The 26141-nt window shown below is 44.9% G+C and overlaps 2 long non-coding RNA genes across 5 annotated transcripts in view; both read right to left on the bottom strand.

The window, feature by feature from the left end:
- The window catches only part of LOC129384073 (uncharacterized), a 43260-nt gene extending 37150 nt beyond the window's left edge, over positions 1–6110 (bottom strand). For 2 of the 4 annotated variants that reach the window (XR_008611830.1, XR_008611829.1), the window contains exons 1-3: positions 6026–6110; positions 3384–3440; positions 2857–3022 (exon numbers count right to left, since the gene is read on the bottom strand). This is a non-coding gene — a long non-coding RNA (uncharacterized lncRNA). The other 2 variants (XR_011890013.1, XR_008611831.1) reach the window with 2 other exon arrangements.
- An 11804-nt stretch (positions 6111–17914) lies between these two features.
- On the bottom strand, positions 17915–20713 carry LOC140213098 (uncharacterized). Its single transcript, XR_011890015.1, has 2 exons — positions 19662–20713; positions 17915–18166 (listed from the first exon to the last, which is right to left on the bottom strand). It is a non-coding gene; the product is annotated as an uncharacterized lncRNA (long non-coding RNA).
- Between the last annotated feature and the right edge of the window lie 5428 nt (positions 20714–26141).

The following is a 26141-nucleotide window of genomic DNA, read 5'->3' on the forward strand; positions in this document are numbered from 1 at the left end:
ATGTACTCTACTTTTCCGCACAAACTACACCTCATGTAAAATCCCTAACATAACAAGGGCATTTCAAGAATTGATAAAATAAAACTTGAGATACCCAAACCAACCTTCCCACCATACTTCACGGTGCAAGGTTCTAATGGTTCTCTATATAAATTTTTGTGTATGCATACTCTGGACATTCTTTGCCTCATCTGCAGACTGCTTGACTTCTGTGTAGCATAGAGAGCTACACAGAACGAAAAAGAAAAATCGCTCATAAGCCTGTCAGCCACGTATGTTTCAAGGAACTTCACCAACATCCAATTTCAATGTTCTATTGCAGCTGCCACGCTCCGCACACATTTACCCTGGAGCTTCGGACGGCTTGAGGTACACACTGTCTTGATCTCCTACAGCTGTACCTACCCGGTCGCACAGGCAACAGCAGACTAGTGCCAAGTGCAAAGCACAGCCAAAGTAAAACACAAACTATTGAGCTGCTGCTCTTGGGGCCATTATCACAACAAGCGATTGTCACAGCGGCAGTTCGTTTTCTCTTTTTACCTCCATCCTTCTTTGAGCCCCTTGCAGAAAGTGCTTCTCAAAGCCATTGCTCACTGTCGAGGCGATGATCTTTGTACAACAGCAAGCAAAAAGTAATTAGCAACGTGTTTTTTTTTTTTCGCCATGAGCGCTGTCAAATCCAAGCTTGCCTTTACCAATATTTTTTCTCGTTATTCGCATTTGTGTTGTTTCTACGTGCAGACATACAGCCTCCCTGAGTGGTGCAGCTCTGCTACAACGACACTTGCCCTCTCTGTAACTGTGCTAGTACTCACCATCTTTCTCAAAGCAGTGACACTCCGAACCGAAGCATATTCACATCTGCTTTCAGGCTTCACTCGCGAGCAAGTATAGGTGCATAGGTGCTCCCGAGCAAGCGTAGGTGCATAGGTGTTGCGTACTCATGTCCAGCAGCTAGTTTAAGGCAATATTTGCACCGTTCCTTTTCTGGCTTCACATGCTATGTTTGCTGCTTAAGGGGGGACGTAATTATGCACAACTTATTTTCTAGGTCGGAAAACTCGCTCATGAGTCGACTCATTCAGACTCTGACCAACTTGTGACCTTGAGTCTGGGTGACCTCACCTGAGTGGTATTGTAATGAGTCCGAGTATGAGTGAGCTCGGCTGAGTTGAATTTTCGCCGAGCCTGAGTGAGCCATAAACAAAAAATATATTTTCTGAGTGAGAGCAAGTTGTGCTTAATTTGCCGACCTATGGTGGGTAGCACAGTGAAGCTCCCTATGAAATCATTATTAAAGAGACATTAACTGCATGTTAATTCTGCAGAATGCAATAACCATGAAGATTTAGAGAACAAAAAAAATGCTTAATTTGTTTGTTTTTTTACTATACATGCATTGGTAACTAACAAATATATGCAGACAAACTGTCGTTAACATCTTTTACTTTGAAAGCAGAAAACTGAGTTCCCGTTTAAACCCGCCTCTCATCTCTAAACTCTGCACTCACCCTCTCAATGTAAACACTGTATAAGGTTGCCAAAGAAATGCCTACTTTTATAGGAAAGAAATAAACTCATAATATTCAACTAGAAAGATCAAACGTAGGATAATTTAGTTAGAGCAGATATCTAATGGTTGCATTACTTAAGCTGGCATTCCCTTCAACAAAACTCCTTATGCTCAAAGCAACACAGCAGTGTCATAAAGCCATAAAATACCCAAAAATACTTCACAACATTGTTTGGGCACACCATGCAGCCAATTGTCTATGAAGCAAGCACAGTTAAGTTACAGGGTTCTAGAACCACGTCAGTTCTATTTGGAAATGGTGTGAAGAGCTGTGGTGCTGACATATGTGAGCATCGGCCAATCTATACAGTGCAAATTTTACTGACATCATACTGCAGCAGTGATAATGAAGACAACCAGGAGCTGCAAACACAGTGCACTAGCACGAAAAAAATGTTTTAGCAACAATAATTGTTATGTATGTCAATCATTCAAGATCTTTTGTAGAGCACGCCCTTGCAAGCAGAGGCAGATTTACCAGTTTTTTAGCAATGCTAATCGCGACATTTAGGGTCAATGGATACAGCGAATTATATTCAGGAAATTTATGCAACTATGCTCACTACTTGTTCATGTTGTTCTTATTCGTGCCCAACCACAGTCTACAACGATGTAAAAATTTTCAAAGGTAACAAGACATTGAAGCAAAACTAGCGCATTAGCACTCAACACTTCCCATGCTTCCGTTTTATAAAACCACTTAAATACAGTAGTACACAAATGTATCAGAAGAAACAGTTTGGCATTTCACAATTTTGTTTTCCTCCCTCATACGTTTGCTTTCCAACACGAGGAATTGAATTGATTGGCACCAAACTGGTGATGAATTAAATAAATCGGCACCAGACTAGAGGCCTTCACATGAGTTGCCTGCCATACGCAGTCACCATAAACACAAGCACCCTTATCCCATCCACATCACAATCACACATAATGAATGCAGCAGGCTGTTTGCATGATCGATTGATTGACTGGTTTACCATCCCAAAGCCACTCATGAACTATCAAAGGTGCCACAGAGGAGGACTCCAAAATAATTTGCGCCACCTGAAGTTCTTTAAACGTGTGCCTAATGTGCCAAACAAAAGTTTCTGCCTTCAATCCCCATTGAAATAGCAGCCACTGCAACCAGGATTAAGCCTGTGACCTCATACACAGCAGCCAAATGCATAGGACAAGCTCTGCAGTGCCATACGGTCGTTGTCTTGCTAACTTTCATGAGCCCATTTGCCTCGCTGGCCAACACATTTTCTGTCATGGTGGAGCAGCAGTTCACTCACTAGTGCATTTGCAGCGCCTGTCACAGTCAGAGCTGCGAGACCAAATCCTATGTTGTTCAGGCTGACTGGTTAACGTCGAGTCCCACCCACGGTTGGCTCGGGTCAATGGAGGGAAGGCCCGAGCCTCTCTGGCTAATGGCATTTCCTTTGCCTTTGCTACAAACAGCTAGAAGTCAACAGGGCAAGTCACAGTGATAGAGTGATCAATGCAAGCCTTTTCATACTTGTAAAGCTAGCTATCCTGTGAGGCAGCTTGCCATACTAATGGTGGTGTAGTCATTTTTTGCAGAAGGCATGTACAAGCATAGTTTTCTTGCATTAGGACATGAAAAATGCAGATGTGGCTCTCGTAATGAAACTGTGCAGCAGACAAGCCTCAACATGTGCAGCTAGCCCTTTTTCTTAATTTGGATGATGACCAGTGCCACCATTAGTTCAACAAGTGTGCAATGCAGAGAAGCACCACATGCAAATTACAGAAAGGGTCTATTAAGGTAGAACGGGGCCCCAAAACCAACCCATCTCACATTACTTGGCTCAGCATTCTTGACCCAGTGCAGTCAGTTGCTCAAGATGGCCAGGTGCTGGAAATAGCAATGTAAGTGATTGATATGACTGGCAGCTGTCACAAGTTTATCAGCCAGAAAGACTAGCCAGTGGTAGGAGGAAGCTGCAGAAAGAAATCCATCTTATATAAAAGAAAATTTTGAAGAGTAGTAGGTCATCTCAACTACAAGAATGTGGCGAAGTTCATGAAAGCAGAAGGTATGGTATGTACATTTTCATCATGCAATAACAGTGCATATCATCTCCAGCAAGACAGGGATATATCCTCCCGACACCTGAAGGCAGCTCGAGCATACAACTCCGCAAGTTGGTTGTTCTTATTACTATATTATTATACTAATATACTATTATTTACTACCATATTATATTACTCTTAATCTTATTACTGACTGGTATGTCACAAACAAGAAAGTTTTTTTTTTACGCTTCCCAGTTAGATGCCAGAAGCAAGACCTCCATGTACAAGGAAATATGACCATTAGATCATCTTTCGCATGGTAAAAACTGCTTTTGTTTGTATGAACAGAGAGTTGACACAACAGTGAGTGATGGGTTGCCACGTTAAGGCTGCATTCTGGATTTTTACATCATTTTCTACTCTCAAAACCCACTTCGCAGTTGCTTTTTGTCATTTGCAATGGCAAAGCAACCTTTGTAAAATTCATGTTAGTTTTCTCTAAAGCCATCAGTTACTAACTAAACCACTTCCATGCACTTCCGCAGACATGCAACTTTATAATCAGTATGAATGTTTAACGTAATTGTTTCCGAATTATTAAAAGGTATTGATGCAAATGCACAGTATGCAGTGCACAAAGTGTCTCAGGAGGATATGTATACATCCCAACAAGTAGCCATTGTGTCAGCAGACATTTAACTTCAGTGCCAAGAAAATTGTTCACTGAAGAAATCTTACAATTGTTGACACTTCTAGAGAAAGCATTGAAAATGCATAGAAAAACAGTACCCATAATATATCTGGTGTTGCTTTGCTTCAGTGCTTCATTATGCTGTATGGGTTGGGAGCAAGGCCATCACAAAACATGAAGCAGCGTGTGTTTAAAATTCAAAGTATTTCATTCACGTCACATTATTGCAGTTTCATTTTCCTTAATCCCTAATGGCCCCAGTTCGTGCATGGTGTAGGAGTTGAAGCTACAGTCCAGAGTCGGGTGCCACTTAAAAGGCCATTAGCTCACACCATCAGTGCATCTCCAAAAGGGGCCTATGCCACCTCAAACTCAGAAGTGCAATGCCATAGCCACTAAACTACTGTGGCTAACTGACCTGCAGTTTTGCAAATAATTAGAACTTATAATAAAACATTACACGGGCTGTAGCCCCTCCACACTACAACATGAGTCTTCCGATACTCTCACATTCCTTGCAGTAGACTTCTTAACAGTTGTGGCAAGAACGAGGTCGCCAATACCTGAGAATACCCCTCGGTATGCAATACACAGAACCAACCTTGTATGTCTTCTTGGTTGCTAATAGTATTGCAGAGACAAGTATAGTACGAGGACAAGCTTGCGTCTTTTACCGTCGTCGTGCCAGCTTCGCGCTACGCACCTCTGGAACAGCACGTTGCTTATTTTTAATAGCATATTCCCAAAGAAAGCTCCTTGGGCATCGCCATTATGCCCTCTGGACTGTTGTAAACACGAGTGAGAGCCCCGCAAAAGCACTGCAGAAGCTTCAGCGCGCCTTTGTACTCTGCGCGACAGTCAACAGAGGATGTGTTTCCTCCCCGAGATGGAAAGGTTTCGCCTTAATGGTCCTGTGAACACGCCCCATAAATGGTTCAAAATATTTCGAAAGTGTATTCCCACGTACGCCAAGAATTGTTTAGACCTTCAGTGATACCGATTTGATATCCCTAGTATGCTTTTCTTATATTTGCGTGCTTGTAAAAAAAGTTACAGAAGCGGTCCCTGCGCAGGGCACCTTCGTCAGTGGTGCATTGCATGGGGAGAACGATGCCCAGCGCGTCGCACGAAAATCTAACTGGACTGTGCAAGCATGCAGTGACGGTAACGACGCACATTCGTCTCTGTGCACGAACTGCTCAGGAACACGAGAACATTTTAGCTGAGCGCCACTTTCGGTTTGCTTCACTCAGATTTCACGCGCTCCGGCAGTGCAGAAAGCTGCGTTGACTGTGAGTTCTTGATAAGGGCGTGTCCCCGGACACGAGCGGCACGCTGTCAACTTAACCGCAAAACTACGAAGACCTCGAAGTGGACGCGCCGTCACGTTCCGCTCAATCGGTTTGTCAGCGAAGCGAGCCGGGCTGCGTTGGCTCCGTTTCGTTTTCCGATACTGACGTGAGTGTGAACCCCGGAATTTTAGTCGTTTCTGTAGGAAACTTCTTGTTGAGCGACTTGTTAGCATAACACAATAGGATACAGGCGTCTGAGCGAAGTAGATAGTGAACGTCGAATCGAAACTACGCCAAGCATGCGTCCACTGTTTACGTTTGCGTTACGTTACCTGTGCTCAGAAGGACTGACAGATGGCTGACAGATGCATAGGAAACACGTAGTACTGTAGTCAAACACGCTCATGACAATTCAATGATTACAAAATTATATGCACTGACCATTGCATACACTTTTCTGTATGGAGCACAGAATATGGCCACAGTTCTGCACGTTCCAGATTGCACGGATTACCGCCATGAAAACGATGACGATGGCAACGCGACCGTGCCCTTGAAACCGTGCATGCAAAGATAAATTAAATTTGACAGAAAGATTAAAAAAGACATAAAAAACAAAACTTAACTGCAATAATAACGTTTTAAGTGGCATAGCCAACGTTTCAATTATGCAAGAAGCTAAAGCTTAGTTTCGATTTCGTTCTTGAACGCTGCACTAAAGGCAAATATTAAGTCAAGCTAAAGCGATAGATTAGTGTCCGAGAATCATTAAAGCGTCAATATTATCGCGAAGAGAGCCTTAATATTTGAGAAATTGAGGTAAATGCAGGACATGATTAGAGACTCCCCCGGGACATTCAGTACTTGCCCGATGACGAAAGCACTCCTCAGTTAAACTATGTCACTAGCACTCAACCACTCAATGCAAAAAAAAAAACATCGTTGTATTGCATTTGTATTGTATTACAAAACGAAATAAAATGCTACTTGTCCAATTTTGTTTCACTTTTAGAAAAATGAACTCATTGAAATTACCTTTGACAACGACGCGAGCGGTCAAAAGGTTTCATTTTCGCTCGACTCTGCACCACCCACGCTTTCGCGTTTCAGTTGTTTCGTTGTCGCGTAGTGCTGCGCTGGTTTTGGTGGCACGCGAAATTCTCACACTGCAAGTAGCAGAGAATTCAGCTTCCATCTGAAGTCGTGGGATGCCCGAACGGTTTATGCCATTGGCCAAAGAGCAGCTGCAGTATAGAGGCTAGAAAGGTTCTATATATAGCTGCAGCGCGCGGCGAATCCGCCCCGCCGCTCTGACTTTATCTGTGTCTTTATCTGTGTTGGCTCAGTACCGCCGTCTGTCGGGCGCCGTTTTATTCACCGACGGCAGCAAATGGCGGTGTTGGCGTATGCAACGTCACCACTATTCCGGTTGGGTGCGGGAGATTTGAAATTCAAAAAAATCGGACCCTTCAGATGCAATTTTCTCGTAAATAAAGTGTTTTCTTGGCACGAAACAAGCGTCGCGAAGTTTCTGGAATGGCATTTAAGCAGTCCACGTCGACTTAGTAATTGCCTTCAGTGTCCCCTCAAAACGGTTCCACCCTTTGTAACGTATATTTGTCCCACCTTGTATGTCTGTGTATACCGTGTATATTTGTCATCTGCCGTGCTTGCGTTTCTTGAAACCTTTCTTGAAAACTCGGCGCTCGCTACTTTCCTGTCGAGAATGCTGTGTCACGCTGATAACGCGCAAGCCGTTCGCGACTGGGAAGTACCGGGCTCGCAGCATTATAAAGAAGAAGAAAACGCGGGCAAGACAGATGACGATTATAGTTGTGGGACAAGATATACCCCAAAGGGTGTAAATTTTCCAAGAGTGTACATACATTGCTGCTTGTGCTAGTTTACCGGGGCTTCTAACGAATAATGAAAAAACTAAAAAAAACAATAAACGGCTCATATCGTAGTCAAACGCAGTCAGTGTAACGAGGAACATTCTACTTCTGGTGTTCACTATTTAGCTTTGATTGGTGTCCGTGATATTGTGTGGCGCTTGACCATGGCGGTCACGGTCATCACTTTCCTTTTCCTGCGAAATAAGCGTAAAGTCCATAAATATTCTAAAACGTTATTCGTAATAAATATAAATAATTCATTCATTCCTTAGTCAGTCCCCCATAGCTTGTAGGAGCTACGTACATAACGGATAGGAAACATTCCTTTTATTGACAACAATGACGTCCTATATGGATATCCTATCGACATCCACTGCCGGGGCACGGATATATGGATTTGTGGAATACGTCCGGCGGATGGCCCTCACGCGATCATTTGGCCACACTTTCTTTGTCCCGCAGACATCCTTTGCATGTCCACGAGGGAAATGTTATGGGAATATATACAGGGTGTTTCAGCAAACACTTCCAAAAAATTTAGAGGTTACGTGTGGCAAATAGCATAATTCTAGTTCATGAGCTGGTCTACTTGAAGAGGCAAACATTACTCGCACAAAGAAATAAAATGCATAATCGACTAATTAACAAAAGCATTAATTAAGTTTAACTAATTACCTTAGGGCCCATATTGCAATTTACAAATTCTAGCTGGAGAGTTTGCAAGGTGGATCCACTTGGAACAAATCCTCAGGATGACACCAGTTTCGAGATAATAATTTCCGAATTATGCAGAGAAATGCATTGGCATTTCAATTACTTTTGTGCTTCAATGCATAAAATGTTTTGGTAATAAATTCTAATTGTATAATTAAGATAACCTGATTGTATGCGCGATGCAAATTGTGCGGTACTTTCTGGAAGCCAAACGGTACCAGCGATTACACTGGAACATTCGAGAAGCGATGTATACATGCAGACATGCTTGAACCGCAGATCACATTTTATACGACTGCCGACTCTGCTATACATCTCTCTCAAATTCTTTTACTCAGTATATCGTGAAATGAAAACACGTAGCTGTGCTAAAATTTTGCATTAGGCAGCATCATAACTGTCAGTGCTTTCTCTCTCTCGCTTCCTTTTTTTTCTTTCCTTTTTTTTTTTACAGCGAAGCTGTTAGCCTAGTTGGTGAGGATTTTTCACGTCAACAACAAAAAATTTAACCAAAAAAAAAGTGCATAATCTGCTTTGGAATCAGGCACACAATACACAGCTCAATTAAATAAATAAAGTTACAAAACAAGCATCAAAACCTCTTCATGGATGATAAGATGCCTGCGAACAATATGAGGCACGTTCCTTCTCCCCGCGTGTTTCCCCGTAAATATTACATATTATGTGTGATCCTTCTTTCGAGCAGTGGGAGGCCGTGTTGGCCAGCTCAGACCCGGTCGTCCAGACCAGGGCCGTGGAGTGGGCCACCCAGGTCGCCGTCAGCCATGAGCTGATGGCCATCTAGCACGGAATCGTCCGCACATGCGTTCTGTCGAAAATAAAGTTTTTCCATCCATCCAACCATACGGTTGCATAAGCTGCTCATGCGGGAAAGGGGCAACAGCTGCATACGAATCAGTGAGCGACGTCACCAAACTTCATATATAAAAGGGAGCAACTCATTCAGTTCATTGCAAGACCGCTATGGGCAGACCACGCAAAGTTAGGACTCCGAATGAGCGGCCTGAATATGATGCGCTCATCGTATTCATCGTGAATCGGGATGGCGAGACAATTATTTTCATATTTCAAACAACTTATCAATTAGCCTTCTCAGTAAAGGTGTATGAAAATGAGTGTATGATGTAGAAGTAGTATTTTTTTATTCAGTCAAGATCAAGTCTTTAAATCTTTCATTAGGTGAAATGTTGTATGTGTAGTACTCATTTTGAAGCCATGCCAGTTATATATGGTTCTTTTATAGTCACACTGCTTTTGCCAGTTGTGGTCCCACTTTAGCAGCTTCAGCTTTGTTCAGCAGAGTGACATTTTGCTTGCCTGAAGGCGAAAACTTTTATTGGGATAGCTTTTCTTAGCTCAATGGTCAGCTTTGAGCCATTAGCGTCATCCGCATTGGTGAGTGAATCCCAGATAAAGTGCAGCCTACAGTAACCATCAGTATATGCCACTGGATATGTCGTCATGCCATTGGATATGTGCCATAGTCGTCATAGTCACACTGCCACTGTTACGCTGTCGCAGTCATGCCATTTCACACAATCATCTTTATATATATATATATATATAGTTATGTGTTTGTTAACACATCATTATATGAAGACGATTGTCATTTGAGTCTCTGTCACACCATACACTCTGCGCTGTATTCCTATAAATGCCCACACTGCCACCAATGTACAACGCTTTACCACGTGGTATGGGCTTAGCAAGCATACCACAGCTCACACCATAAACACACCTCACCACATGGTAATGGGTAGCAGTGTTCAGCTCTGACTAAACGATCCAGCTAAACCTTGCAACCGAGCTAGAAGGGCAGCTAAGGCCGCTGGCCTCCTGGACTGAAGGGATCGTCCACTGCACAGCAGAAGAGCTATCTATGCTCATGTGCTCTTTTCTATAAAGTTTGCTCTCTCTCTCCATTGTCGTCACCCCATTTTCTTCATACAGTCGTCGTCATGTCGTCTTCATACAGTCATTGTCATCATATACTGTATTTATTCCAACATAGCGTTTTTATTTGTTCTTCAGAAATGATACCCAAAATGTGCTATCAACCTATATTCGTGAACAAAGTTAGCAAAAGTACCAAGCTAACGGAGTTCCTCCATCGTGTCCACTGTGAGGACGGTCTCGAGATTATCTTGACTGGCTCAAAGAAATGCTGCATATCCAATACACTGGACGGCACAGAGCACAAAGTTATTCGGGTGCTCAGGATGCCTGCAAAGCATCCGACGAGGATGACTTCTCTGGCAGTTCTGATGAGGATGCAGCTTGTGGCATCAACTAGAGAGATTTAGGGCCAAACAATGAAACCCTCCTTACCTTAGTAAGGATGCCTTCATTGCGGTGAGGCCACCTTATGTCACTCTGAAAGCTTCCTTACTGAGGGACCCTCAGCGAAAGCTTCCTTGGTGCTCCCTCAGCGTAAGGTAGCTCCAAAGCTACCTTCATGCGTCCTTACACCGCTCCTGGCCCTGAACAAGCGCTTCACCTCACCGCTTAGCAACGTGACGTTTGCTTGTGCATGCACACTGTTGCCCGCCTGCAGAGAAGCGCGAGCACGGTACGTCTTGCCAGGCATGTTCGTTTCAGTTGCACGTTTGGCATTAGTGTTCCTAAGCGTTGCTAGGTTTTGCACGACTCCGGCGGTACCAGCGTTGCTGGAGCCCATCAAGTTTTGCACTATAATGTGGTACTTTTTTTACGTTTAAAAAACAAAACTAGAAGAAAGCATGCACACATCTCTATATGAGCACTTCAGTTTTAAAAATTATGCGACGATACAACATCTTTTTATTGAATAATGGTGTTCGCGTAAAGCTTTTAAGAGATTATCACAAACCCAGGCGTGCGGCAACCGTTCCTTACGTAAGGACGGGCAAAGGAAGCTTTCAGAGTACGCTTGCTTCCTCCATCGGTTCTTCGTTGTATGGAGGCCTCATGTAAGGTTAGGAAGCGGTCGAAGGAAAGGAACGTTTCATTCTTTGGGCCCTAGTAGCCAAGTTTACGGTAAATAAAGGTGTGTCACGTTCAAAGTTTGTCGTTTTTCTAGAAAGATACGGGTCAACCTATATCCAAATTAACTTTTTATTTCTCAGGAGTTTAATATATAGAGATCGGCCTAATTCGAGTAAATACAGTAGTTGCTGTCATCTGACTCTCTCCATACAATCATCGTCACAGCCAGTGGCGTAGCCAGAAATTTCGTTCGGGGGGGGGGGGGGGGGCTCACTTTGTAGCTCGGCCTACTCCTTATATAAATGGTCATGCAATCAAATACATTAAACATTAACAATAAGTGCGTTTCCATTGCCAAAGCTGCTGCAAACGAATTCTTGAACGCTACACACTGTCAAGACAAGTTAAATATGTATTTTTCATAAGACAATATACACGTATGTCTCAAAAATTGCGCCCGAAGTAAGTGATAACAGTGCTTCCATGTTTTCTGTATATTTCATAAGTAAAGCTAATATCATACGAACTTTAGAACTATCAGTTTGAATCCAGCAAAGCAGTGCATGCCGCTGATATGAAAAATGTAAAGGCCATGAAATGAACAAGTTGAGGACAAATATTTTAATAAAACTTTGTTAGCCTCCTCGCCTTTCTCAAAATGTAAACAAGGTTCTTGAATGACAGAGAGAGAGAGAGCTCTCTCTGTCATTCAAGAACCTTGTTTACATTTTTGTACATATGCAACGACCAGGGAAAAATTTCAGTGGCGCTGTCCTTTGTAAGAATGTATTGCGCAGGAGCAGCTGTCACCGGTCGTGTATTGTAATTGGTCCGAAACTATAGTCGCAACGGAGAGCACTATAAAAAGCAGGATTTCCGCAAAATATACGAGGGCGAGTCAAATGAAAGTGAGTCAATGCGAATATATGACAAACGGGGTACCTTATTTTTAAATAGTCTGCATGAGCATTTAGGCATATGTCCCACTGACTAACGAGTCGCGTAATTCCTGTCTCATAAAGTCCCTTGGGTTGCTGCTTCAAGAAGTCTGCGACTGACTCACGTCATTGCCTGACATGAATCTGGTTCCCTTGAGCTGTTTTTTCGAATGCTCCAAAATGTGGAAGTCGCAATGCGGTAAGTCTGGGCTGCATGGCAGATGTTGCAGCGTTTCCCACTTGAACTTTGCCAGTTTTGTATTCACCACACCAGCAACGTGGGGACGGGCATTGTCATGGAGCAAAATGACCCGATTCCTCAATTTTCCGCGTTGGTTGTTCTTGATTGCGACACGCAGCCGATGCGACGTTTCACAATATCGGAAACGATTGATAGTCTCTTCAGGTTTAGCAAATTCGATCAATAATGGCCCCTGACGATCGAGTGTGAGTGAGTGAGTGAAAAACTTTATCAGCTCTAGATTCGCTGGTCTTCTGCGGTCTTCAGATGGAATCGTCCATCTTTTAGCACAACGGTCGGTTGCCCTTAGTCCAGGGCTCCGCTGGATGCTGCTGCCAGTTGTGCTCGCCGAATCAGACCTTCTTGGTCGACCTGGCGATCGCTGGAAAGCACTCCCTCCCATTGCTCCGCACTCGGGTTTGGTATAACGGGTACCACGTCTATCTTCTGGCATGCCCACGTTATGTGGTACAGCGTGGGTGTTTCGTGGCAAAAAAAATGTCAACAACACCTTTCCGGCAGCAATGATGGCTTTTGCTTTCCTTGGGGGTGCTGAATTCAAATGTTTGCACTGTAAGCTTTGCCGTCGTGTTTCCGGCTCTTAGTAGTGGCACCATGACTCGTGCGCGGTGACAATAGCAGAGAAAAAGTCGTCACGCTCATCGTGATACCGGATTAGATGAGTCAAGGCAGCGCCGAACCTCTCCGTCTTCCGGCGGTGGTTCAAGATCTCTGCCATCCATTGCGCACACAAGAGCTGATAACCGAGATATTCATGAATTACACTCTTAGACAAAGGTACACCCTTTGGGGTGTATATCTGCCACAGAACAATAATCGTCATCTGCCTTGCTTGCGTTTCCTTTCTTGAAAACACCACGCCCCCTATTTTCTCATCGGGAATGTTATGTCATGGTAATAACGCACATGCCCTTCGTTACTGGGAAGTACGGGCTCGCAGCGTTAAAGAAAGGAAATGCGGACAAGACAGATGACGTTTATTGTTTTGTGGAAGATATGACCCAAAGGCTGTAATCTTGTTTTAGAGTGTATGGGTGAGACCCGAATCGTGACTCATATTCACACGCCCTGCCAATTCATCGATGCTTATCATCCGATTTTGTCTAATCAGCCTTTGCAACCGTGCTGGGGGTGATTGAACGGTGGCTTTATCCCGGTCTTGGATCGTCTTTGCAACTTTCATGTCCTTTTTTGATCCGTATGCTCTAACGTTTCACAGTGGCCAATCAAATGCAATGTTCAACGTACACGGCAGCCGTACGACGACGAATTTCTTTTTGGGAAACATGTTCATCTGTCACAAACCTCACGACACCCCGCTGTTCAACTTTTGGAGTGTCCATTATGTCACGCAACCATGTTCAACCCAGTGTATGAGAGCATTAAAGAACCTCTCTCACGTGCGTGTCACTCTTGTAAATCGGAGATGCCTCTGTGCCACGCGCATGCCTCGCAGATAATGAACCGAGCCATTATTCCGCAGGGGGGGGTTGGTTCACTTTCATTTACTCGCCTTCGTACATTAGAAATACGAAGATACAATAGAATACAAAAATGCGAAGATACAGCTAGGACAAAAAAGTGTCACTAGAAACAAAGTTCACAGCACTTATACACAAAACCTCGAAACAAGATATTTAAATATACGTATAAGTCTCCAATAAATCTGCGTATGTAAGAAAAAGTCACTATATATATGATGCGTCAAACAAGGCCAATAAACGTGTTGCGCAACCACAGATTCAAAGATCACAGCCCCCTATCACTCCACTCCCCCTGATGTAGCTTGCGCGATGGAAGGCGGCACGCTTCATCCCGGATTTTCTCCCTTGCGCACACAAGACTGAAACACCATCGTCGGCTCACCCATGCCGCCTTTGTGCCCCTTTGCGCTTTCACTCGCACATACAGCGTGCGGAGCGCGGTCGCGATGTTATCGCCCTTGGACTTCATACGGAACATGAAGGCGGCGGCGACGGCAGGAATACGCCTGGAGTGTCTGTGTAACTGCTATCACAATAATATAATAAGAGCACCCGGCTACTGAAGCGCCCTTTTACCCTCCGCAAAAGAAGTAACGAAATCGAACCTTCACCATGCGGCAATTCACTGCGCCACAACAATGTATTCTTTTTTCTTTTGTGAGGCGGGGCCACCGCAATGAAAAAATGCAAAGGAAAGTATGTTGGCCACAATCGAATGTCTACTTTGGGCACCTCATGTGGCTACCCAAGGAATATCGAAGAAAGCATGGGTCGCTTGTCCCACAGAGAATTACCGTACGCATACTCCTCGGCATCGTATACACAGGCGAGACAAGACTTTCCGGACAGATTGCGCTCAAGCGAACGCGTTGCAATCCATCAAGTCCCCACAGTGACGGCGGGGAGTGACCAGTAAGTGTTTCTTTCACTCGTCTGCTAGCAAGAAAGCGTCCAGAATTCTGCCAGGCAATAATCCACTCGGTCAGACAAACGAATGCGCCCCAATGCCCCAATATGCGCCACGCGGTGGTCGGACCAAGACGAGAAAAAACGCATGCGCTCTGGCTGGGTCTGGGAGCCCGCGGCTAGAGAGAACAAGAAAATTGAAGAGGCTCAATCTATACTCCCGAATAATAGTCAAAGTCGAAAAATTAATAAGAACGTAGTTACCTTTGCTGGCTTTAGTGTCTTGATATGGATGCTTTGGCGCAGGTGAAAACAATGTTGATATTCTTTTCTTTGACGTGACCGCACAGGTGAACCACCACAACGCTTCCACTCATAGGACTTCGCTGCGTACTTTGAAAACTTTTCTGGCAGTGTGTTGACTTGGTTTGTCTCATTGTATGGTCCGACGTACAACTTTTTTAGAAAACTCAATGCACCTTTGGCGTGAAATGTTTATAACAACATTAAATCCGCAAAGTTCCGGAATTTAAAATCAAAAGCACGACTTTGGAAATGCCAATGCACCTTTCGCATCAAAAGTTTACGAGAACTTTATACCCATAAAGTTTTAGAATTGAAATCCAAGCGCTTCCTAGATTTCGCGGCCTGTGTGAGATGCCGCGACGAGCCCGCTAGCCATTAAAACGCCTTTGAAACTTTGTGCTCGGATGGCGCTCCTTGGGTGTTACGATATGTGACTTCCGGTGCATTGGAGTTGCCACGAAATCGAGCACAGTTGCGCAATGTTCGCGCTAAAATCTCTCTTCGAGCGTGAAAAGGACATTCTAGGCGAAATCGAGCATGATTTCCGGCGCAGGGAGTTGTTTTAGTCGGCGGCGCATGACAGCACGAAAAAATTTCGGGGGGGGACTGAAGCCCCATAAGCCCCCCCCCCCCTGGCTACGCCCCTGGTCACAGCATCTTCCTCACGCCATCATCATCAGTCATTGTCACGCCATCCTTGTCATACACTCATCGTCTGCCATCATCATTCCGCCATAATCATGCCATTATGATTATGCCATCGTCTTCATACAGTTGCATCGCGATGCAGTCATTGTCATACCATTATTGTGATGCTGTTGTCATTTTATTGTCATCAGCCCCGTGTCATCTGATTTTCATCACCCTGTTGTCATGACACCATTGTCATCATGCTATCATCGTCATCTCATTGTCCTTAAGAAGTCCTCATCACAGTGTCGTTGTTATATTATCCTCATCATTTAAGAATCATCATCGAATTGTCATCACAACGCCTCCGGCTCCACCAGTATAAGCTTACAAAGCCAGCGAGTGCTCGAGCATCAGTGAGGAACGTAGCAGTTTAAATGAGAGTGCTATAAAACATCCTTTACACAGAAATTTCAGGGAAAAAGACCTTTAGACCATCAATTAAACAATCCAGCCAGCTTGAGTTCGGGAGCGAGAATGCCTAGCTCACACCACAGCTAATACTTAAACATTTCCATCACACACTTGTAACCATACTGCGAGTTTATTTTCAGCTTTTACATTTCATAATAAGTTGCCTTCAAGTAGGTAATGTGCATGTTCAGAAATACAGAAATAAATGCAGTCAGCATGTAGTAGAGTAAGATGAAACAACATTCAAGAAATTGTTCATATGCAGTGAAATGTGCTCAGAAAATTTTGTAGCAGATGTAGGGGCCTAATAAAATGGAAGCATGACATTCTTAAACATGACCTCCAATTATGGTGAATCATAACACAGCCTTCTTTCAGAAATGACAGGCACATGTCCTTTCACAACTTGCCAGAGGTCACACATATTTCTCACCTAGGTCCTTCATCAGCTGCTACCTGGATGGTGCGTATTAATTTCAGTGCCATGAGTGCACATGGATGCATGTAGTCTAACTGCCAAAGCATACCTACTCATAACCTTCGGCTACAGACTCACTAAAATGTGCAAAAAGACAGCACAGTAAATGTATTGCGTAAAAACCAACTAGAAACGCTTATTTCTACTATCACTTCAGAGTTGTACAATAGATGCTGGAATAAAGCATATGATGGTTGCTACAAACACAGCATAAGAACCATACATTCATGACATCCTGACAGAACATTAGTAATATCAAATGTGTTTACGAAATGAACGTAAACCATACTGAGTTCTCCAGCAGCAAAAATAAAAAATAGGGTAAATAAAAAAATTCTAGGTGCACCCAACAGTCTACAGCAATGACAATGACTACAAGTAAAATGAAAAGTGAAAATAAATGCAGTACAAGGAGCCAACTTCACAACTGCAACAATATACAATAGAAAAATGTGCTATGCTTGAAGCCAGATAACACAGTCTTTTGTTGGATCAAGAAAAGTCCCATAGTTTTTGTGCAGCAGCTGCAACCCTTTGGGCTGATTGCATCGCTTTCTCTTAATGTTATAAAATTCAAGATAACAAGTTCAATACCAAGCATTGCTAATATGAAAGCACAATCACGTAACGATAACTGTAATGTTAGATAACACCGAATGGAAGCACTATATCAGAACCACTATAACAGAATGCCACACAGGTCACACAGGCTACATAATCATCCTCAACTTCACGCGCATGTTTGGTAGCAAGAACGCTTTTAACACATCTGCACTTCCACAAGCTATCCGCATGTGGAATGATCTTCCCGGTGATGTTGTCTCTGATAATAACCTGGATATGTTCCGCCACAAGCTTTTTGCAATAGCATTTAACTAACATGGTTTCATCGGTTTCAAAATGTACCTTAGTAGAATCCTATTATGTTAAATAGCCAGCTACAAAATTATGCAGAACACTATGTAAATGTGCTATGTGTGATTGGATGAGGACTGAAGGCACAATGGTGTACAAGGCACAGTTAGTGTCTATGCTCCCACTGCAAGTCTGGCTACACTCACTACGGTTTGGCAAAATATCGAAGGTACATATATACTTCAGGTCATAGCCCCATAAACCTGAGGCATGGCAAAGCAAACCTACAGGACCGCTTAAAAGGAACACCTCAGTAGTATTAAAACCTATATGAAACGTACGCTTATACATTTATTCCACTCCACAGAAAAAAAGTTTACAATTAAGATACATCACACAAATAGCCACAGAAGAAGGATTACACCTCAAGGCTTTATTACAAATTTAAGCACATCCACTGATATCACATGTTACTCCTATTTAGCAGGCTCCAAAAAGAATGTCCATGGCAGCAAGTTGTCAGGCAGGTCGTGCCATGCTAGTTGTAATTCTGGCTGAGGCTGAGACTGTGATCTTGGCTGTCGCCTTCACTAAAGCCATGCATGTAGCCTTGTACTCTTTGAAGTTGCCAGATTGCACAGACAGGGATTGGAAGCTCCATATATATATAGAAAAGCAGACAAACATAAATTATATATGAACATATAAACATATATACATATAAAATTACAAAACTTTGCTTCGGTCCAATGCTTCACTTATAGAGGATGTGGCACTGTGAATTTTAAACATGAAACCATCTGAAGTGATGGAGGAAGTCACACTGCACCAGGGTTTTTTTCGAAATGAATGAACACTAACAAGCTCAGTTTAGAAATGCTAAATTGCTGCTGCAGTAAAATTATGCAGCTGATTAGCTTGCGGGAACAAGTAAGCACTGGCAGTACGTAAGTGTGAAATCACTATGTAATGACAACCTGGCAATGTTGAAAAATAACTGCGAATATAGTGCATTTCTAAGTGCATGTTTAGGATTGGACTACATCTCACCGGGTACCTGTCTAGATCAACTTGCATGTATATTGACTCTCTGCTTCTGCAGCTATAAGTACAACTAATTCTTTTCTCAACTGAGATGATATCCGTAGGTGCAGGTCATAACAATAATGAGCCACCAGGCTGGTAAGCAAGGATCTCACCACACCTCAAGGTTACAACTGGGGTCGATCGCATGCCATCCAGGTGACCTACCACAGAGATATGTCAGCTGCTTCAAGTGCATTGCAGAAAACAACATTTCATAACTGCATTCCAGAGCCTCATGCTGTGCCCACTAGATGGCAGGTTAGTTGACAGTAGCAGAAGAATAGTGGAGTGAAAGAACATCTCAATGTTGAGACAGGATTCATAAAGTAAAGCGAACAAGAAACAAGAAAAAAACATTATCTGTGAAATTTCCTTGCTTGGAAAAGCCATGATCTTCTGGCACACAAATCTCATCACACATAGGCAAGTTAACATAATTAAGTCACAGACTAGGGAAAAAATTGCACAGACATTGTAGCCCATAGTCAATGACCTACGAACAGCAGTCACATGACTAAACGAATGTTTACAGAAGCAATACTGAAATTTCGTATTAGTTGTGATGATTGCACAGGACCACCGAAGCCTTCTACTATCATTTTTCTTTTCTTTTTTTTTGATCATGGATGACAAGTCAGAGTCATACTTAGGCAGGAGTGCTGCCTTGCAGATCAGTCTAGGAGATAGCCAGCCATTAATCTCACATAAATCCCACAAAATGTTCCACCTCACCCCCCCTCTCCCCAGAAAAAATGCTGACATAAGGTGACATGCTTTTCTTAAATATCTTTCCTTCATAAGATCATCCTATAACTTCTAGGAAAAAGAAACAAAGAGAAGATTATATTTACAATGATGACAAAAAGCTGCTTGGTGCAGTTTTGTTGATAGCCTTTGTTCACAGAGAACAGAAATGCACGGAACCCTAGCAATATACAGCTTTGCTGCAAAAATACAAGCAGATTTGACACACTCGCCTTTGTGCCACATACACAGCAAGGCGCACCATCATCGCATCTCATCACCAGCTTCATGCACACCTCTCCTGTGTTCCTTCCGCTTACCGACGTTTGAGGGGTGTAAGAGAGATGTGAGATAGGTGAGGAAGGCGTGCCCTGCAGGGTGCGTGGCATAAAGATGGGTCTGGTGCAGTGACTTGCGTTTTCATTTTTTCTCTCTCTCTCGATTTTGCTTTCCTTTTCTTTTCATTGCAGACACAGAGCAGCCAGATTTAACTGCAATAGCCAATAGTTTGGCATAAGAACAACATAGTAAGTGATTTATATTAACACAGGACACACAAAGTTTCACAGTGTGGCAGCTGCTCATTGGTACATCTGAGTATTGTTAGAACCAGCAATACTATAAGTGGGTTCGACTGCACTTATTTCTGTCTAATTTAAATATTTGAAGGTTTGTCCTCTCTGTTTTTTTTTTTCGTGCAACTCAGTTAAAACGATTATCGGTTATAACAATGGGATTTTCTTGGCACTTGAATTTTGTTGTAAGTCGGTTCGACTGTACCAGAAAAGCGTTCAACATGGGAATCATGCCGTATTAATGAACAAGAACTTGTAAATACATAAACACTTGAACTAGGCAGAAGAACTAAATGAAAAGTTAGTGCTACCACCATTCTCTCTTGTAAGTTTGCTGGAAAGACAAGAAATTCGGGACATACTACTTTGCCCTAATCTCAAATATACATTCCTGCTCTCTTTGCTACTTTTTCACATTATGTGTAAGCTAAAGAAACTCATTTACACAGTCAAGAACAGCTTTTAATCCAATCCACATTCAAGGTAACCCAAACCTTCAATATGCTGCTATAGCTGCAAAGTCACATGCAGGTACTGTTGGGAAATTATCACAGACTCATAGGTAATATGCCAAGAAACTCCAAGTTTCAGGGACCCAAAAAATTTTTCAGTGCAGTTTAGATAGCACCTACTGAAATACAAAATAAATCAATTGGTTGATCTGGAAAAAAAAAGTGCAAGCCCCTGACCTTCAGGGCTTCTTGCACTTACACGAAAAGGATGCACCACAGTGGATGCAGGAAAAGGGACGCTGTCCTGTGTGGCTGCGCACATGTCGACTGAGGTGGTCTCTGTTACGGAATCCTTCCGGGCACAGACGGCACCAGAAACGGCGCTTGCCTTTGTGCGTGCGCACGTGTCGTGCGAGGTTCGAACTCTGAGTAAATGCACTTGGGCAAAGGTGGCACTGGAAGGGGCTCTCGCCTGTGTGTGTGCGCAGGTGCTGGAACATGCTGCTCTGGAATTTGGTCACATAAGAGCACTCCCGGCACGAATGACGCTGGCCAGACACGGACACGAGTGACTTGTACTGCTCCAGGGACCCTGAGGGCAAGGAACCTGCAAAATCACAGGCAGCAAAGGAAGGATGTGAATGATGTGTGGAGCACTTTGTGAAGCTGGAGTGCTACACCTGGCAATTGAAAAGGATTGCCACAATTGTAGGCAAAATATGTGCTAGCGTTGGACAACCCAGCCCATTTGTTACTGTGGAGGCAACACTGCAGTAATGCAAAAGATGTTTCACACAAGTTCCTATCTTTCTATACGTAAACAACTATTAATGCAAACTCCCTCTGGCAATGCACAGAGGGTGGATTAGGTATGAAATTTTGGTATAGTATACCTAAATAGTCAAATTACTTGGTATATGTAACTGTATTATTCAATCACCTAATTAACAAAAGTATCACATGTTTTTCTCACACTGAAATTATATAGCGCAGCACAATAGCAGCATCAACTGATATTTGAAGACATGAAGCATATGAAATGAAATATAAATATTGCTACATTTGAGGCACTATAAATGAAATGAATTATTGTGCAAGAAAATAGAAAGCATGAAACAAAAAAAAAATGACTTGCCATCCCGGCCCTGCGAAAGTGGATAGCCAGCGAAGCTGCTAGAAAACAACTCAAATGCCATCGCTGGGGATATGAAATGTTTTATTGTTACGCCTAGTATTAACACAACACTGTTGTTAAGCATCACGACTTTGCACTCTTCAACACTCATCATATTCACACTGCTCTTCGGGAGTCTTAACTTTGCGTGGTCTGCCGCAGTGGTCTTGCAATGAACTGAATGAGTTGCTAGGCAGGTCTCCCTCTTACATATGAGGTTTGGTACACCCAACAAGATGCTTCCCTTCATATTGTCACGTGGTGGTGACGTTAAGAACACAGTAGCGATACTGTGAAAAACAAAAAATTAACTTTTATTGGGCGAACCTTTGCCCACAAGAACAGGCTACACTTATAGCACAACGATAGCGGCGAACAAGGTCGGCGATCGTCGGAAATCTGATCAGCGAGTCAAGCGCGTCGGCTTTTATACAGCAGTCGTCGAATGTTCCAGACTAATCGTTCGGACCCGCGTACCTTCCACAAAGTTCTACACCATTCGCGTCACACGATGAAATCAGATAACACAGCGTTCGGCGACAACAGACAGCCGGATGGAAGCATCGATAACTTTCCAGAAAATTCGGATACATGCAGGCGCATCCAGCGCTGTGCGATTACATTTGTTAGGCGGCGAAACGTGGTCGCCCGATAAAGATAAGTACACGCGTCAATACCCCCCTCTTAAAAAGCATCGTCCCGATGCTATAAATATAAGAGAGCAAAAAGGACACTTATTAAACATAAGTAACAAAACAACGAAAAGAAAGTAAGTCCAAAGGTCAGTTACACGAAGTCCCAAAGTTCATTATCGCTGGTAGTACGGCTTGAGTCGCACAACGTGGACTATTTCAGGTCGTGAGCGGCGCCGCTGTGATAGCGAAATGCCGTCTGGCGCGACCTCATAGTCCAGTGCCCCAACACGTCGGATGATCTTGTACGGTCCGAAATAGCGACGCAAAAGCTTCTCGCTCAGTCCTCGTCGGCGTATAGGGGTCCAAACCCAAACACGGTCACCGGGCTGGTACTCGACGAAGCGTCGTCGGAGGTTGTAATGTCGGCTGTCGGTACGCTGCTGGTTCTTGATCCGTAGGCGGGCGAGTTGTCGAGCTTCTTCGGCGCGCTGGAGAAAGGTCGCGACGTCAAGATTCTCTTCGTCCGTGACGTGCGGCAGCATGGCGTCGAGCGTCGTCGTCGGGTTCCTGCCGTAAACCAGCTTAAACGGCGTGATCTGTGTTGTTTCTTGCACCGCCGTGTTGTAAGCGAAGGTTACATACGGCAGGACCGCGTCCCACGTCTTGTGCTCGACGTCGACGTACATTGCTAGCATGTCGGCGAGGGTCTTGTTCAGGCGCTCCGTGAGACCATTCGTCTGCGGATGGTAGGCAGTTGTCCTCCTGTGGCTTGTCTGGCTGTACTGCAGAATGGCTTGGGTGAGCTCTGCTGTAAAAGCCGTTCCTCTGTCGGTGATGAGGACATCTGGGGCACCATGTCGCAGCAGGATGTTCTCGACGAAAAATTTCGCCACTTCGGCTGCGCTGCCTTTCGGTAGAGCTTTGGTTTCAGCAAAGCGGGTGAGATAGTCCGTCGCCACGACGATCCACTTATTCCCGGATGTTGACATCGGAAACGGCCCCAACAAATCCATCCCAATCTGCTGGAATGGTCGACGAGGAGGTTCGATCGGCTGTAGTAATCCTGCTGGCCTTGTCGGTGGTGTCTTGCGTCGTTGACAGTCTCGGCATGTCTTGACGTAACGGGCGACGTCGGCGGTCAGACGCGGCCAGTAATACCTTTCCTGTATTCTCGATAGCGTCCGGGAGAATCCGAGGTGCCCAGCGGTTGGATCGTCGTGTAGGGCGTGCAGTATTTCTGGACGCAGCGCTGATGGCACAACAAGAAGGTAGCTGGCGCGGACTGGTGAGAAGTTCTTCTTCACGAGCAGGTTCTTTTGTATTGTGAACGAAGACAACCCGCGCTTAAATGCCCTAGGGACAACGTCGGTGTTCCCTTGCAAATATTCGACGAGGCCTTTTAGCTCCGGGTCTGCTCGTTGCTGTTTAGTGAAGTCTTCCGCGCTTATTATCCCAAGGAAGGCGTCGTTGTCCTCGTCGTTTTGCGGCGGGGGATCGATTGGGGCGCGTGATAAGCAGTCGGCGTCGGAGTGTTTTCTTCCGGACTTGTATACTACCGTGACGTCATATTCTTGTAGTCTGAGGCTCCACCGCGCCAGCCGTCCGGAAGGGTCCTTTAAGTTAGCTAGCCAACACAACGCGTGGTGGTCGCTGACGACTTTGAATGGCCTGCCATAGAGGTAAGGGCGGAATTTAGCTGTAGCCCAAATGATGGCGAGGCATTCCTTTTCAGTCGTAGAATAATTGCTTTCCGCTTTTGACAGCGACCGGCTAGCATAAGCTATCACCTGTTCGACTCCGTTTTTCCTCTGGACAAGGACGGCACCGAGGCCTAGGCTACTGGCGTCAGTGTGTATTTCGGTATCGGCGTCCTCGTCGAAGTGTGCAAGTACTGGCGGCGACTGCATGCGTCGTTTGAGTTCTTGAAATGCCTTGGCCTGCGGCGTTTCCCACTTGAACGCGACATCACATTTGGTTAGATGTGTTAGCGGCTCCGCGATGCGTGAAAAGTCCTTGACAAAGCGCCTATAGTAGGCACACATGCCAAGGAATCTGCGCACTGCCTTCTTGTCGGTTGGCTGCGGGAACTTTGCGATGGCAGCTGTCTTCTGTGGGTCGGGGCGTACTCCTGATTTGCTGATGACGTGGCCTAGGAATAAAAGCTCATCGTAAGCGAAGCGGCACTTTTCCGGCTTCAGAGTGAGCCCTGATGAATTGATGGCTTCTAATACTGTCGCAAGCCGCCTAAGGTGATCGTCGAAATTTGCGGCGAAGACAACAACGTCATCCAAGTAAACAAGACACGTCTGCCACTTCAATCCTGCTAAAACCGTGTCCATCACTCGCTGGAACGTTGCAGGCGCCGAGCACAGTCCAAATGGCATAACCTTGAACTCATAGAGGCCGTCTGGCGTGATGAAGGCGGTCTTTTCGCGATCCCTTTCGTCGACTTCTATTTGCCAGTAGCCAGACTTGAGGTCCATCGATGAGAAGTATTTAGCATTGCAGAGCCGATCCAATGCGTCATCTATCCGTGGGAGGGGGTATACGTCTTTCTTCGTGATTTTGTTCAGTCGACGATAATCGACGCAGAAACGTAGGGTTCCGTCCTTTTTCTTCACTAAAACAACTGGAGACGCCCACGGGCTTTTCGATGGCTGGATGATGTCGTCGCGCAGCATTTCCTCGACTTGTTGTCTTATAGCTTCGCGTTCTCGTGTCGAAACTCGGTAAGGGCTCTGGCGGAGTGGTCGAGCGCACTCTTCGGTTATTATGCGATGCTTTGCGACTGGTGTTTGTCGAATCCTCGATGACGTCGAAAAGCAGTCTTTATATCGTCGAAGCAGACTTCTGAGCTGTTGCTGCTTAATCACGGGGAGACTTGGATTTATGTCGAAGTCTGGCTGGGGAACTACGGTCGTCGGGGTAGATACGACAGAATCCGAGAGGACAAACGCATCGCTGGTTTCCTCTATTTCCTCGATGAATGCGATCGTCGTGCCCTTGTTGATGTGCTTGAACTCCTGGCTGAAGTTTGTCAGCAGCACTTTCGTGTTTCCTCCGTGCAGTCGAGCGATCCCTCTTGCGACGCAAATTTCACGGTCGAGTAGTAGACGTTGGTCGCCTTCGATGACGACTTCTACGTCAGCGGGTGTTTCGGTGCCGACCGAAATAACGATGCTGCAGCGAGGCGGGATGCTCACTTGATCTTCGAGCACACTCAAGGCGTGGTGACTACGAGGGCTCTCCGACGGTATCGCTTGATCTTCCGACAGCGTTACTGACTGCGACTTCAGGTCGATGATTGCGCCGTGTTGGTTCAGGAAGTCCATGCCGAGAATGACGTCTCGTGAACACTGTTGCAGGATAACGAAGGTGGCAGGGTAAGTCCGGTCATGAATGGTAATTCTTGCCGTGCAGACTCCAGTCGGCGTAATGAGGTGTCCTCCAGCGGTCCGAATTTGGGGGCCCTCCCATGCAGTCTTAACCTTCCTCAACTGGGCGGCGATGTGTCCACTCATTACGGAGTAATCGGCCCCTGTGTCGACTAAGGCAGTGACTGCGTGGCCGTCGAGAAGTACGTCGAGGTCGGTGGTTCTTCGTCTGGCGTTGCAATTGGGTCTTGGCGTCGGATCACGGCTACGTCGTGGTGAACTGAAGCTGGAACGTCGCGTCGTCAAGCCATCTTTCGTCGGTGTAGTCTTGGCTTCCTGACTTCGTCGGGACGGCGGCGTGTCGTGATTAGGTCGTCGAGATGGTTTCTTTGTCGTCTTCGTCGGCGGCGGAGGATCTTCGTCAGTTCGACGAACAGCAACCGCACCTCCATCGGTTGCTGCTTTTAGTTTTCCGGATATGGACTCGCTGACCGGCCCCGGGCTGGGCCGGTGTATGGTCGGCGCTGCGGTGACAGGTAGCGGCCTGGTGACGGCGAACGGGACGGTCGTCGAGGGCTCCACTGAGTAGC

This window comes from Dermacentor andersoni, chromosome 9, assembly GCF_023375885.2.
Source record: "Dermacentor andersoni chromosome 9, qqDerAnde1_hic_scaffold, whole genome shotgun sequence".
Classification (NCBI taxonomy): domain Eukaryota; kingdom Metazoa; phylum Arthropoda; class Arachnida; order Ixodida; family Ixodidae; genus Dermacentor; species Dermacentor andersoni.